Here is a 15,136-nt window from a genome sequence, read left to right as displayed (position 1 = left end):
ATAAGAAAGCTGACGAGTAAACCACGGAGAGCTGTAAGGAGTTTTACCACTAAAAAGGGGAACATATTTATCAAACAAACTATAAAGGACGCCATAGAAATACGCCACACCATCCGCAACAGGGACATCTGTTAGGCATGACCAATCAGTTATAGATAACGAATGCAAAAGCTGCGAATAATTAGTTTTTCTAAAGCAAAATCTTAGCTGTGGCCTTGCTGAAGCTCTCGCAGAATGGAAAACACCATTTAAAGATAGCTGGAGGGTAGGATGATGATTATCTTCAGGGAGAGATAGGGGCGGAACACGAGACACAGCGGCGTCGCAGTTATCAGATACAAAAGTCAAGTCTAAAATTCGCTCATTGTGATTGGAAATCCAATTTATCTGAAGCAAAGATAGTTCAATGAGGCCTTCAATAAAGTCATTTTGAGTTCTGGGAGTCATTGATATCGAGTCATTACTCTGGAACCAAGAGACATTTGGGAGATTAAAATCACCAAGAACAATAAGGTGATCATTATCGTCAGCCAACGAAGATACATAACGTATTGCAGACAGGTGGAGTATATACATGTCTATTTCAGACCCTGGAGGTATGTAAGAGCAGGTAATCAACATATTAGACTTGGGAAGGGGGAGTTTGACAAAAATAAATTCAATACTTGAGGAGTTAGGAGTGTTAATAAGCTCTGAAGTCAAGTTGGATTTAACCGCAATAAGGACCCCACCACCACGACGACACGGACGATCATTTCAATAAATAAAGTAGTTGTTAGACAAGATTTCACTATCATTTACAGTCGAGTTAAGCCAGGTTTCAGAGAAAGCAATAACATTTGCATAAAAAGTAGTACTATCTAGAAATAGTTTGGAGAGCTTACTTAACACACCTCGAACATTTTGATAGTGAATCAAGAAATCTAGTTTTTTGAAACCGTTGAAACATTACGCGAAGCAGCAGAGGTTTTAACTGTGGAATTGTCCTTTTTCAAGTACTCATGCACAATAGTATTTTCTGGCCAAAAACTCGAACAAATAATTTTACTAAACAGCCCATCCGGAACATGAATTTTAAAGGAAGAGTAATCCCTTTTGAGTTTAAAATTAAATTTGGTGATGCCGACAGCACTGGGATCGGTAAGGGAGAGTTCCAGCAGCCATATGGTCGATATCAGCGGTTATCAAATCAGTTCTAGGTGGATTCACGGAGGCACTGCCAGGCCCTACAATCGACGATGCGGATGCCCCTTCCCTCTCGCCAGCATCAGCATGATCACAAATGCTTCTGTACATATTCTCGCCTTCCATAACGTAGTCCGGGTACTTTTGCGGTTGGGTCCTTATCTTGTCGCACTTCATTTGAAACCAGCTGCACGCTGCTGAAGCTTCCGCCGCCGGTGTCTCTCCTGTACGCTATCTCAAAGTCGTACTGCTGCAATTCCAGGGCCCATCTGGCGATCCTTTCTGAAGGGCTTTCTATGCTGTTGAGCCACTTCAGGGCCATACTACTACCACTACTTTAAAGTGGTAACCTTCCGGATACGGCCAAGCACTCCTTTCCGTCGTTGAGTAGTTATTCTCAGCGCCGTTGAGCATCAGGCTTGAATAGGATATGACCTTTTCCCCTCTTTCCATGTCTTGGGTTAATATCGCTCCGATGCAGTAGTCGTTGGCATCCGTTTGAAGGGTGAACGTTTTGTTGAAATCCGGGCATGTTAATACCGGATCTGCCACAAGTCTAGCCTTAACTTCCTCAAATGCCATCTGGTGCTCTTGAGTCCATTCCCATTTACTGCCTTTGCGTCATAAGTCATTCAATGGTTTGACTATTTTGGCAAAATCTGGCACAAATCGGCGGTACCACGACGCTACTCCCAGGTATTGCCGAAGTTCTTTGACGGTTGCGGGTGGTTCCAATTTGGCGATGGCCGCTACTTTCTCCGGATCTGTACCTATTCCTTCGCTAGTAACTCGGTGTCCTAGGTACAGCAGCTCTTTCTTGAAAATTTTGCACTTTTCCGGGTTAATCCTGAGGGTTGCTTCCTTTAGGCGTCGGAACACTTCTTTTAGGTTCTCTGTGTGTTCCTCCAGCGTTAGACCAATCACTATGATGTCATCTTGGTAGGCGAATGCATGCGATGACATTTCAGGTCCGATTACTTGGTCCAGAACTCGTTGGAACGTTGCGGACCCCGAGTGTAGACCAAATGGCATTACTCTCTACTGGAATAGCCCTTTGCCTGGCACTGTGAAAGCCGTGTATTGCCTGCTGCTTTCCTTCAGTGGGATTTGCCAGTATCCATCCTTTAGGTCCAAGCTGCTGATGTACCGCGCCTCTTTTAGCTGATCTAGGATGTAGTTTATGCGGGGCATGGGGTAGGCGTCCTTTACAGACTTCGCGTTGATCTGTCTAATGTCTACGCATAGTCTCGACTTGCTTGTCTTCTTTCTCACCATCACGATGGTGATGGTTCCCCTTGAACCTTTGGATTCTTGGGGTAGTATCGCTGCTTGATAGGTTTGTCGTCCTTCATCGTTATCTGGTGCTCTGCCATGTTTGATGTTCCCGTCATGGTATTGAAGTCCGCTAGCTCTACCTCCAGGAATCTCGTTGTGTCGCTATCCTCGCTTGTTTCTTGCATGACTGCCACTGTTAGTTTCTCTTCGAGCCATCCATTGTGTCGATTCCTGGCTGGTATTTTTATTTCGTGTCCAGCACACTTTATCTCGGTTCCGACTCGTGTTAGAAAGTTCCATCCCAACACCAACGAATCCACTACCCCTGGTAGTATCAGCAGGCTCATGCTCAGTCGTTTGTTCCCGAATTCGACTTCCACGTCGGGCTGTGCGTTGATTCCGCCGCATCTTCCGACTGCCAACATAACTTGCCGTCTTGTCCTCGTAATCTTTCCGAGGGCAGCAAGGTTGTCCGCCAGTTATTTCTGAGCGTTAAATGGGGGTGGGTTTCTAAGTAGCATCAATATCAGGCCACTTATGCGCTGTGTGATTTCTGTGGCACTACGATTATAATATTTTTTAACAAAAAAAATCACCAACTTATAATATTAAAAAATCCTATGATTTACACCAAAACCAAAAGACTTGTTCTCACATTTAGTTTTAATTTTTAGTAATTTTAAAATTCGCAGAAAAAATATTAATAACTAGCAGGGTCTGTAGCCCGCAGCTTTGCCTGCGGAAATTAAAATTGAAAATTAAGCATTGCTTTATCTTTGGTACTTATTTTAAATTTAAAAAATTCCTAATTATACCCGTTACTCGTAGAGTAAAAGGGTATACTAGATTCGTGCAAAAGTATGTAACAGCTAGAAGGAAGCGTTTCCGACCCCATAAAGTATATATATTCTTGATCAGGGTCACTAGCCGAGTCGATCTAGCCATGTCCGTCTGTCCGTCTGTCCGTCTGTCCGTCTGTATGAACGCTGAGATCTCAGAAACTACAAAAGCTAGAAGGTTGAGATTTCCCACACATATTCTTTGGCTTCCTACGCAGCGCAAGTTTATTTTAGCCGAGCGCCACGCCCCCTCTAACGCCCACAATCGCCCACTAACGATTTTAAAATGGGTCCTGCGCCCACATCTTTAAAGATTTCCGAGAAGTATAAATGCAATTTTGTTGTGTATATGTATACCTATCGAAATGTAGAAGACATTTTTCAAATCGGACCATTCATTAAAAAGTTATACGCTTTATAAATTGTCAACATATATCTATCTCCCTCGCACTCCCTTTAGCTGAGTTACGATTATTAGTCGGGACACCAACCCGACACAGCGTTCGCACTCCCTTTAGCTGAGTGACGGGTATTAGATAGTCGGGACACCAACCCGACTATAGCGTTCTCTCTTGTTTTTATTCTATAAACCTAGAAAAGATTTTATCAGAACTTTTTCCCTTGATATCCGTAAAAACAAAAATATTTTGTCCTTTGAAAACTACTTAAAAAAACATGTGTTTTTTTAAATCTTTTTAAAATTATTATCTTTTTAAATTATTACATGTTAAAAATATTAAACTCTTTTTCAATTTCGGAGAGTTTTGACTATTGCTGTCTCGCTCTTACCCAGATAAATTTATGCATTTTTTGTATGAATTAAGAGTGCAAAAATATGAATTTCAAAGCAGTACTTTATCGAAAACAAAGCAAAAAACTGCCAAAATATGGATTATCACGCCGCGCTAAGTTTGTAATTCAATTCCAAATTAGCGTTTAAGGCTGGAAAAAAAACTTGTATTCTTAAAAAAAATTGCTAAAAGTTTTACATAGCTCTCCAACAACCAATATAAGAACACTGTGCAGCATTTTTAGTGCTTTTTAAATTTACCTCGATGGATGCTATATTTTTGGATTCGTTACGAATTCACAAGTTAAACTGCGTTTTCCAAAAAGTTCCCCGACGCAAGGATTCTTAGCAAAAGGACCTCAAAGTTTGAAAAATGCTGAAATTGGCCAACTTTGCGGAGTTTTCAGAGGCAAATGGATGAATGATTTAATTCGATGTTAAAGTTTTTTAAAAGATACACTCTGTTTGGTGGGGGGCGTCGCAAGTATTTCTTCGAGTTGAAGGCAGCTTCGTCGGCGTTGCGGCTTGGTGCAAAATAGCCGGTGGCAAGCTGTGGGGGAGAGATAAACACTCTGCGATCGCGACGTATGGAAATAAAAAAGAACGCACTGGACTTTCCGTAATTAGCGCGGACCGGCCGGGCGATGTATTTCGTATAGTTTACAAAGAGAACTAAACTTAAAACTAATGAGCGCTGTGCTTTAGAGCGCTGTGGAGAGATCCCGGGCGTGGGAAGGCGGGAGAGCGGGAGAGCCTGGAAGTAGGCATTCCCAGCGAGGGAAGAGCGAGCATTGGAAGAGGGGGATTTAAGAGCGGGGCAAGCGGCGTAAACATTCCGCCCCCCTTGCAATCGCTAGCGTTGCAACGAAGCCCCACGTGTCATCTAGGACAGGTTGCAGGCACCGGACAGGATCCACCCGAAAGTCGTCCGCTGGGCCACTGGGAGTCCCTCGTCGACCAGGTGGAAGCCAGGACGGATGACCTAGCCGTAGACGTCGGCACCCAGGACCACGGAGATGGTTGCCGGTAGATAGAACCGCTCGTCGGCCAACGGGAGGTCGCTGTATTTGCTGACCACGGTGTCAGCAAGCTCTCGGATGGGTGTGCGGATGCGGACTTTTGGCTCCACCTTCAGGACCACCTCCAACTTGAAGTCGTCGTCGCGCTTCTACCGAATCGTCGCCGCACAAATCCGCTCGTCGCCGACGGTGGTAGTCGGCAAGCGGAACGCAGTAGCCAGGGATGCGTCGATGCAACTTGTCGGCGTACACGGGTCGATGAGGGCGGCTGTGTCGAACTTCTTGAGCCCGGTCTCCAGGATTACCATGGCCGTCGGCAGGACGTTGACACTGTGCCGCTGGAGGATGGACGCCAGTGACGGTGCCGGTGTCGAGGAGGCTGAGCGCGGCGGAGAGGCAAGCGCTCTGCGAGTTGGTGGATTTTGCCGGCGCGGGCGCTGCTGAGAAGCGGCGGATGCCGAGCGCCTTGCCGGGGCCAGCGCTTGGCGAGTTGGCGGATTCTGCCGGCGCGAACGCTGATTGGTAGCCGACGGCAGAGGGCGCTCGTGCATATGGAGGAGCGTGTGGTGCTTCCCGCTGCACGTTTTGCACTTGTCGCCACTGCGACAACTCACGTCAGAGTGCTCGTGAGCGAGACAATTTGAGCAGTACTTGTTGACAAGCACTGCTCGAAGCCGCTTCTCTGCGCTCAGCTTTAGGAACCTCTGGCACTTCCGAAGCGGATGAATTCCACGGCAGACTCGGCAACGGTAGGAATTTAAACCTCGAGTACGTCTGCTCTCCAAAGCCTGAGCGATGCATGGACGAGGAACCATGATGAGATCTGGTAGGGAGTAATGGACAAAAAAGAAACAAACATGGAGATGATTTAAAAATGATTAGATGACGAGGATGGTTGGAGAATTATGCGGAGGATGTTGGTTGAGGAAGACGGCTGGAGTGTTCTCCTGGCAGAAGAACCACCTTGGTCACGGGACGCTTAATAATCTTGCGTGCCGTGAGAATGTTGACGACACGGACATTGCCGTCAGCCCCCGGAAAAACAGAGTCGATTCTGCCAAGGCGCCACTCATTCGAGGGCAGATTGACTTCTTTGACGACTACCAGGTCGCCAACGCGGAGATTTGCGGTCGGGGCCTGCCACTTGTTACGCTTGTGGAGCTCCTTGAGATACTCCTCTTTCCATCGAGCTTGGAATTGCTGATGGAGCGCCTTTAAGTGTTGCCACCGATTCACAATGGACTTGGATTCCCCTTTTAATTCGGGCTCTACTATGGACAGAAGAGGTCCGCCGACGAGAAAATGCCCTGGTGTCAACGCTAAGAGATCAGTAGGATCTTCTGACATGGGAGATAGCGGTCTGGAATTTAGACAAGCTTCAATTTTCGCTAGGAGGGTTGAAAGCTCTTCAAAGGTTTACTTTCGAGTAGCGGTGGACTTGTAAAACAAGGTTTTGAAGCTTTTGACACCAGCTTCCCACAGGCCTCCCATATGGGGTGCCCCCGGAGGAATGAATTGCCAGTTGAGCTGCTGATGACTATACGCATCAGTCACAGACTCTTTTACGGCTTGTAGAAAATCTCGGGAGAGCAGGGTGGCAGCGCCGACAAAGGTTTTCCCATTGTCGGACTGCACTTGACGGGGACAACCTCTTCTGGATACGAACCGAGCGAAAGCGGCGAGAAATTTCTCGGTCGTCAGATCGGATGTAGGCTCTAGATGGATGGCCTTTGTGGAGAAACATACGAAAACCAACACATACCCTTTTGTAATTAGGCACGCTCTGCCTGTGTAATTTTTGATGTCGAAAGGGCCAGCGTAGTCCATCCCTGTGTACGTGAATGGCCGGGAAAAAGACATTCGCTCTTTCGGAAAACTTTCCATCATCTGAATTTGCAAGCGCTTCTTATGAATAACGCAGACCTTGCAGGAGTTAATCATAGCCTTTACCAAGTTCTTTATTCTCGGAATCCAGTATCTTGACCGGGTGAGACGTACGACTAACTGGTTACCTCCGTGCAACGTTATGAGATGCGTAAAGTTCACCAGTAGTCGAGAGAGTGCACATTCGTACGGGAGTATTATCGGATGTCGTTCGTCATATCGCAAGTTTTCGGAGGCCTTTATGCGGCCGCAAGCCCTTATAAGCCCTTTCTGATCTAGAAAGGGGTTTAAGGAGAGGATTGAACTTGTCGCGGACACAGGACGCTTTTGACTCAAGCAGCGATATTCATTAGAAAAATATCTGCGCTGAGTGCTAATGACCATGAGCCGTTCAGCGGCGACAAGTTCTTGGCCTTCTAGACGGACTCCCGACATCTGCGACTGTTTCTTACATCGCTGGACAAAACGGTGGACATACGCAAGGACCCGTAAAGCGATCAAGGATGTCTTCTGTCGGGATGGACGCCACATGGGCCTTGACAGGACGCCTTTCCACTTCGGTCACCTGTAAGTCGGTGCTTTGGGAAGGCCACTGATCTCGTGGCTTTGACAACCAAGTTGGTCCATGCCACCAAAGGGAGTTGTCGATCAGGTCTTGTAGAGGCACTCCCCGACTGGCCAAGTCAGCTGGATTGTGTTCGGATTGAACATGTGCCCAATTGGCTGCCTCTGTGGACTGGGTAACCTTTGTTACCCGATTGGCAACGAACGTTGTCCATTGGCATGCTGGTTTGGCGAGCCATGCAAGCACAATTGTGGAATCGGTCCAACAATGGAGTTTCGAGGACAGCACTGGCATATGGGGGAGGATGGATTCAGCCATCTCGGACAGCAACAGAGCTCCACACAGCTCTAGCCTTGGAAGCGACACAGTTTTGACTGGCGCCACGCGCGTCTTGGCTGTAAGGAGATGCACTAGCGTCGTGTGCCCAATTTATACGCGCACATAGATCGCAGCACCATACGCCTTTTGAGAGGCGTCACAGAATCCATGATGCTCGACTCGGAACTCTGGGCGGAAGGAAACCCATCTGGGAATTCGGACTTGATCTAGGACCGAGTAGCTTTGGAGAAAATCACGCCACTTTTGGCACAGTTCAATTGGGAGTTCATCATCCCACCCAAGATCATGAAGCCAGATCTCCTGCATGAAAATCTTGGCACAGACCACGAAAGGAGCGAGCCAGCCTGCTGAATCAAACAGCTTGGCGATTTGGGAAAGAACATGACGTTTCGTGAGCGTGGCTTCGTTGGATAGGTCTGGAGGGGCGAAGAAAAACTCATCGGATGTTGCTTTCCAACGGACTCCGAGAGTTTTCGCCGTGCTTTCCGTATCTATCTCGAGGAACTCGGCGTTTAAAAGATGATTGGTTTCGATATGAGCCAGAACTTCTTTATGGTTGGAGGTCCACTTTCTTAATGGAAAACCAGCCGAATCGAGAGCACTCGGCAACTCGCGAATGGTAAGGTGAGCCTCTTCTGCAGAGTCAGCTCCCGAGAGGACATCATCGACGTACATGCAACCACGAATAACTTTACTCGCCCTCGGATGGGTTAGTTGCACGTCGGTCGCCAGTTGTTGCAGGACCCAAATTGCCAGAAACGGTGCACAATTGACCCCAAACGTAACAGTTTTTAGCTCAAAATCGCGAATGTATCCTTCTCTATTGCGGAATAAGATACGTTGGAACGCCGTCTGCTTCGGATCTACCCAGATCTGCCGGTACATTTTCTCGATATCAGCACTGTACACAAAACGGAAATATCGCCACTTCAGGATCTGGATGGTTAGATCGGACTGTAGGACCGGGCCAGCATGAAGGATATCATTTAAGCTGACCCCATTGTCTGAAGGGCTGGAGGCATTGAATACCACTCGAAGTTTGGTGGTCGTACTCTCCGGTTTTAACACCGCGTGGTGTGGGAGGTAATAACACGCTGAATCGTGGGTAGGAGGGACTTCTCTCATGTGGTTGAGGTCGAGATATTCTTGAATTACTGAGTCGTACTTGGATTTTAGCGTACTGTCCCTTTTTAGCCGCTGCTCGTTTCTTAAGAATTGAGCCAACGCCAGGGATCTGGAATGTCCTAGGGAGCATTTCATGTTCTCAGGATCTCGAAAGGGAAGACTCACGACATACCTGCCGGTATCGTCTTTTGTGGTGGTCCGAAGGAAATTATCCTCACAGATCACGTCGGATTCTTTTGCCACTTTTACTGGCAGATCCTTCACCTCCCAGAATTTGGTGAGGAGTTTATCGAGAGACGCTTCGTACGTGTGTGCAACATGCGTAGAAAACGATGAAATTCTATCTTGCCTCGGAGCGGGTACTGGTCCTGTTAGAATCCAGCCGAAAATGGTCTCTTGACCGAGAAGAGAGCCACAGATATTCGCTCGGGTGCCGCTTAGTAGAATGGAAGGAAGTATATCGGCCCCGATTAAAAGATCTATTTGTGCGCTCTCATAAAACTTTGGATCCGCTAGTGGAAGTTCGGGAAGATCTCGCAGGAAATGTTGCGGAAGCGGACATGAGGGAAGATTTCCGGCTATTTGCGGAAGCACGTAGGCAGTGGTGTTTAACTGCAAACTAGGCCGTGTCGGAGAACGAATCGTCAATTGGCAGAGCTTTTTAGTCTCAGCGGAGACCGTTTGATTAAGCCCTGAGACCTGTGCTTGGATAACCTGGAACGGCAGCTTAATCAGGTTGAAAAGGCGCTCAGTAATGAAGGTAGCCTCAGATCCGGAGTCTATTAAGGCTCGCGCTTGGTAGTTGGAACCCTGATGGCATATACTAATCATGGCGGTGCCTAGGAGTACTGACCTAGAGCCTGCCGCAAAATAATGCCTCGGTGTAGGAGGGTGTGATGGCGGCCGCGGCACGTGAAGCAATTATGTGCGCTTTCGCAGTCGCGCAGCTGATGTGTCCGCGCAAAGCAGTTCAAACACAGCTGTTTTCGTTTGATATAGGCGATGCGTTGGTCGACCGTCATCCGGAGAAACTGGGCGCATGTGCGTATTGGTCTCATAAGAATTTATTCTCCGAGACGCCGAGTTGGATGTGGATGCCCTGGGCTGAGCCTGACTAGAACCTGATGGTCGAACATCATCTATGGCTTCTAGGGTTCTGTGACGTTCCGTTAAGAAAACGTTCAGCTCATGCCACGTAGGGATCTCGGCTTTGTTGTGAAGGGACTGCTCCCATAGGGAAAGCGTAAGCTTTGGGAGTTTGGATGAGCACATATACACCAAGAGGCAATCCCAAGTTTCGACCTGAATACCGGACATTTCTAACGCTGTAAGGCACCCCTGGATGGTACTTTGAAGTTCTTTCAAAGCTGACCCAGACTCCTGTGTGACGGACGGCACATTGAAGAGTATCTTCAATTGACTGTTTACTAACAATCGCTTGTTTTCGAAACGCTCAGTGAGGTTATCCCACGCTGAGCGAAAGCCATCGTTAGTAAGGGGTGAATTTGCAACTATATTGTGAGCGTCGCCCCTCGTCTTAGCATTGAGATGGAATAATTTCTCGACAGGAGTGAGTCGAGGATTGTTGATGTAAATTGCCGTGAATAGATCCCTGAAGATTGGCCAACGAAGATAATCGCCGGTAAAAACCTCGGTATCGCACGGCGGAAGGTGGCAGCCTGACGGAATGTAAGTCTGAGGAGTATCTGGAGTGGAGGTAGCTTGCGGATTTTGCGGAGTCTGCGCTATTTGGTCTGCTATTTGGGCGCCGCACCTTTCGTACGCGCTGTAGCAGTAACCGTACTTAGCCTTGAGAACTGGCAACATGTCAGCTGCACTTTCTCCGGCTGCTACAAGGCACGCGGTACACGCATCGTACTCTTTTTTGATGCGGACCCATACCTCTTTGATTTCGTCTCGGCGAATATTGAGGACGGACAACGTAGGAGGGACCGCCGCGGGAATATTTATTCGCGCCTCCAATTCGGAAAGTCGATCCGAGACTTCAATAAATTGGTTTAGGGCGAGTTCGGCAGCCGTTGCAACCATTTTCGTGCTGGCTCGCGTGGATCTTTCGATAGGAGAAGGAGCCCTTTTGGTAATTGGCGTCTTGACCTTTGTAGGTGTGGGCGTCCTTATAGTGATTTTCGGAACTTTCGGTGATGAAACAGGGGGTAGTTTGTTAGAACTTTCCCTGGACATACCAAACTAGGATGCTGTTTTGATTCGGAATGTGCGCGCTGATATTTCGGACAAAAATCAGAAAAGAAATTACGGACTGGTGGAAATAGGGTCTCGACCTGCTAAAACAGTCGATATGCGTGGCTGAATTATTGTAAAAATAATCCCCAGGCTTTTGGTGGAACGATGGAACAAGAATCGCAAAAAATACCAAAAATACTAAAAATAAAATACTGTTCTTGATGAAGTATTTTTCGATTAGTATTTTATGAGGGGTGGCTGGCCGAATTAGGATGGGATTAGATATCGTTAGTATTCTTCTTTATTTTTTTTTTAAAATTATTCGGAGACCAAACAAAAAAATCCGTTGCAGTGGTATGCGGATGATATATTTTTTTTGGAACTTTTATTTTTTTTCTCCCCAACAAGAAAATAAATCAAGTAGATATATGGATATACCAAACTCAATAAATAAATAAAAATACTGGAATGGACGCGGTAACTAATGGATTCGGACGCAAGCCGGGAACAATATTAATAGATTGATTCCACTGGTTTCTGGGATGTGGACAGTATTTTATTTAATTTTTTTTGGAACTCTAGCGATGAGGGATTTTGTAAATTTAATTTTAATTTTTTAACTCTCAGTATTTATTTAAGTTTATTAGAATTGAGCTTGGTATTTATTTTTTGGTTTTTCACTATATTTTATTTATTTGGAATTTATTTGGAATGGCTCGGAATAAAGAGCACTTTAATCGTTGAAAAACACAAATGCCCAAAAATGAACTCGTGCATAAAGCCCCTTTGCGGGCTATGTGCGAGAAATGCTGGAATGCGCGGGAATTTGGGGAATTCGTATGTGTGTGAATGTATGTTGAAGGGGAAATAAAGAACACACTGAGACCCAAAAGTTATTTCACGTCGGCTTTGGGAATTTATTTAATATATATATTTATGGCCGACGGAAATACTTCGATGGTCGGGATTGGGTGTTTTCTTAGAAATAATATGTATGGGAGTGTGGATGTAATATATGTGTAATATATGGATGTAATATATGTGGAATATGGATGTAATATATGTGGAATATGTAATATGTATAATATATGTAATAAATATGTATATAAGATGTGGAGTAAATGGCAATCAAGATGGCGGAAAATTTTTATTTTAAATTTTTGCCGGCGGGTATGTGTTGTGTATTTTCGATTTATTGTGGACTGTATTTGGATTTTGAATTATGTATGCAAATATTTGTCACAGCGGATATACAGTAAAAAAATCAGTCTCAGTGTTTGTGGGCCTAAATTGGCGGAACACTTAATTTTTGTGGGAAATTAATTGAATTTTAATTTTTGAATTTGATTTATTTTTTCACTGTTCACTGACTTTTCTTTCTCACTGTACGCTTGACTTTTTATTTGCACACTTTAATTTGGATTAATATTTTGCAATTTCTTCGATTTAATTTTGGATGTATTTTTACTGGATGTACGGCCAAATGTGAATATGAAACTTGTTCATCAATATGCACAAGAAAGGGAATTGGAAAATAGACAATATGGCCGCACGTTAAAGGAGACGAAGAAATAGAAGACGGAATTGGAAATGTAATTTACTAACTGCCGTTGTCGGATTAAATCGGACTTGGATTTTAGACAAATCGTACAGAAAGTCAAACGAATTATGTTTTCGAATGGCTGACTGTCGACCGGCAGTTAATAAAAATAATAAGTGGCACTTATCTGGTGGAGCAATCCGGCTCGAAGGACCAAAATGTTTGGTGGGGGGCGTCGCAAGTATTTCTTCGAGTTGAAGGCAGCTTCGTCGGCGTTGCGGCTTGGTGCAAAATAGTCGGTGGCAAGCTGTGGGGGAGAGATAAACACTCGGCGATCGCGACGTATGGAAATAAAAAAGAACGCACTGGAGTTTCCGTAATTAGCGCGGACCGCCCGGGCGATGAATTTCGTATAGTTTACAAAGAGAACTAAACTTAAAACTAATGAGCGCTGTGCTTCAGAGCGCTGTGGAGAGATCCCGGGCGTGGGAAGGCGGGAGAGCGGGAGAGCCTGGAAGTAGGCATTCCCAGCGAGGGAAGAGCGAGCATTGGAAGAGGGGGATTTAAGAGCGGGGCAAGCGGCGTAAACACACTCTTTATCTTTCAAACCCCATACTTAAAATAATTTTAGGATTTTTTTTTAAGGCATAAATAAATTCCAGAAAACATAGTCAAAAAACTTAAAAACATACAGCTGCGGTCAAAATAGTAGTAGTGTTGCCGCCTTGTGTTTATGCAATTAAGTAAGCGGAAAAAATAATAACTGTTTTTAGTAATTAGTAATTTTATGGAACAAAGGAGATTCCAATTTAAATAGATAAGTTTAGTAATTGACTCTTAAATCTATCGAATATAAATGCAACTAACTGAGCTTTCAATTTATAATTATTTGTTACTTTGTCCTACATTTTCTCAGAATTTAATTCACTGTCATTTCTAAGTTTCTTGATTTACAGTTCCGAAAAACACTATTTAAGTAATATATGTGCCTGGCGTATACATCGTTAAACTGAATATTTAATCTTTGGTGCGAATACATTGGACTGGCATTCATTTTCACACCAACATGAGAAGTGAGAAACACAAAGAGACGGAGAGCGGAGAGCCAACTGGAGCAAAAGTAAACGCACAGAACTAAAACTCTACTCAATAAATACAAGTGTAAATCGATTAGGATGATATACAGATCTGGGGGCGGGTTGCGGCGGAGCGAGCCGCTGGGTTCTTAGTCTATTTTCACATTGGAATAGATTTTGCGCACGAAGAGATTCGTGCCCACATAGCCGACGATTGGTTTGGATATTTAATGTTCTTTTAATATTATCAATGCGATTTGAATTTTAGTTCACAAAAATCGGTTACAAAATGTCTTATGTAAGTATGTTGTGGAAATGTAAATGAAATATTCTTTTAGCAAAAGGATATCAGTATTATCTTGAATTTGAATTTGTAAAATTGAGCTTAATGGGATTTCTGTAAGGTCTACCGATATTTTAAAATTTAACGTTTAATTAAAAAAAGGCGCAAAAGAAAAGATTTGCGATATAATCGATTTTTTTGGCTGTGGTATTTTCGTTTTCCCCTTGCGCGGTCACACTTAAATTGCGACAGCAGGACATACATATGTACATACATACATGCGCCAGCAGAACATACATACAAACATATGGGGACGCGTGACGTCACATCAGGTTAGCCAAATTTGAAAATATTGGGGACTTGGTTAAGGATGCTGAATCTCCAAGAAATTTAAATGCAGTTACTTGCGGGTAACCATAAGATTATGAACATCACATTTTTAAACCATTTTAACAACATTTATAACAGAGAAATGGCAAAAGAAAGAATTTAAAAAAAAAACAAATCGAATTTTGGGGCACTTTGGGGTCGTTTTTTGTTCTAAAAAGTACCCCTTACGCGGCTCCTAATTATTTTAGTAATTACTGTGATTTTTCTAAATTTTTAGGTCAATCCGTTCTGGGTGGAATTTGCTACTAACCGTTTTTTAATCAAGACAAATATTGATATAGATTGTTAATCAAAAAAATTAAACTATATAACTATTATCATAATGTCTATAATGATAATATTAATTTATTTTACTCAACATTTTTCAAATAATAATAGGAATGAATGTGGGATTTAACAAAATTATAGAGAAAAGCCACGGTAAGACGATTAAAATATTTGATCACATTTAACAAGGAATTACATTAAATTACAAAGAAAACTATTGTTGTTTTTTACATTTTTAAACATTTTCTGTGAAATAAAATAATTTGATCGTCAGATCGTGGCCTAAGCCATTTTTAAGTGTTGTTAAAATATAAAAATTCGTGTTGGTAGTATTGATAACACCAAAAATGCCTAATA

At 44.2% G+C, this 15,136-nt stretch overlaps 1 protein-coding gene across 2 annotated transcripts in view; it reads left to right on the top strand.

Annotated features, from left to right (window-relative positions):
* The window catches only part of Marf1 (meiosis regulator and mRNA stability factor 1-like protein), a 298,632-nt gene that overhangs the window by 209,268 nt on the left and 74,228 nt on the right, over positions 1–15,136 (top strand). The gene's annotated exons all lie outside the window — the stretch shown is intronic.

The sequence above is a fragment of the Drosophila takahashii genome, chromosome 2L (assembly GCF_030179915.1).
Source record: "Drosophila takahashii strain IR98-3 E-12201 chromosome 2L, DtakHiC1v2, whole genome shotgun sequence".
NCBI classification, from domain to species: domain Eukaryota; kingdom Metazoa; phylum Arthropoda; class Insecta; order Diptera; family Drosophilidae; genus Drosophila; species Drosophila takahashii.
Note: the sequence above shows the minus strand (reverse complement) of the source record. Positions and strands in the feature narration are given on the sequence as shown.